At 61.0% G+C, this 1165-nt stretch overlaps 1 protein-coding gene across 1 annotated transcript in view; it reads left to right on the forward strand.

Moving 5' to 3' along the window:
- The window catches only part of LOC104980921 (cytochrome P450 26B1), a 19611-nt gene that overhangs the window by 2440 nt on the left and 16006 nt on the right, over window positions 1-1165 (forward strand). The window lies entirely within an intron of this gene.

Consider the following 1165-nt stretch of genomic DNA (forward strand, 5'->3'; position numbering starts at 1 on the left):
CGCGTCCAACTCGCATGTAAGATGGGGAGGGGGAAGCAGACCTACGCCTCCCCATCCGTCCGCCCCCGGGGGCCCCTTGACCCTCCCGGCTGGCGGGTAATGAGAGATGCGTGTAGAGGAGCAGTGAAGGGGTTAATGGGAACCCTCTGAATCCCAGCTTTATTTTTTCGGAGTCATTTATCAGATTTTACTGGGGGACCTCCAAGGGCTCTCCGTTTCCACCGTGCGCCATCTAAACAGAGCCCAGGGCTAAAAATACAACATTTTTGTATAAATTGGACTCGCGGCCCGAGCGGCCGCCCCTATGAAAGTCCTCTTTGTGAAGACCGTGGAAACGGCGGACAAATAACCCTTTATTAATACCACAAAAAACGCACTTTAATTATAGTTAGGCAGATCAGAGGTGGGGGGGTGGTGCGGCGGGAGAAAGGCGGCTGCGACCTCGGAAAATTCACAACCCAACTTTTGTGTCGAAAGAAAAGAAAAACAGAGGAAACGCAGGAGAGGAGCGAAGGAGAGTCAGACGGAGTGAGAGAGACCGGTACCTCGGGCAGGGTGAAGGAGCCCCGCTCCTCAACCCCCTTTGGTCGCACCTCCACCCTCGCCTTGATTTCTCTTAAAGGGGTAGACGCCGCCTAGAAGTGCCGCAGAGTGGCGGGAGTTCTCCCCCACCCGCCAACCTGGAGGCGCGGGCGCTCCGGGCTCGCTCCCTGTCGCGCGCCCGGGCCGGAGGCACATGTGGAAAAGTGATTAGGGCTCCGGGTTCTGCAGAGTCACTTTTCGGCGGGGCTGGGGTGTGTACACATCTAACTGGCGAATACTTTTCCGCCGAAGAAAGGAAAGTGAGGAGGGGGACCAACCGGGGAAAAGAGGAAGCCGAGGGTCCCTTCGGGGGATGCATGACCCCGCAGGTCTGGAGCCCGCATCTGCACGTCTGCTGGCGGGCGGGCGGGACAGCCTGACAGGTGGCGCCCCTCCCCCTTCACCGGGTTGTAGCCGCGGCTGGAGAAGGGTTAATGCGGGGTTGGGTGGCGAGCAACGACGTCAAAGGTGAGCGGGACGCCCCTGCCCCCGCCCCTCGGAGGTCCCCTCGGTTTCCGGTCCCCTCGCGGGGCCAGCACCGCCAGCTCCTCCGAGCGCCCGGCTCGGGCCGGGGCCTGGCTCT

The sequence above is a fragment of the Bison bison genome, unplaced genomic scaffold (genome assembly GCF_000754665.1).
Source record: "Bison bison bison isolate TAMUID 2011002044 unplaced genomic scaffold, Bison_UMD1.0 scf7180017864508, whole genome shotgun sequence".
In the NCBI taxonomy this organism is placed as follows: Eukaryota; Metazoa; Chordata; class Mammalia; order Artiodactyla; family Bovidae; genus Bison; species Bison bison.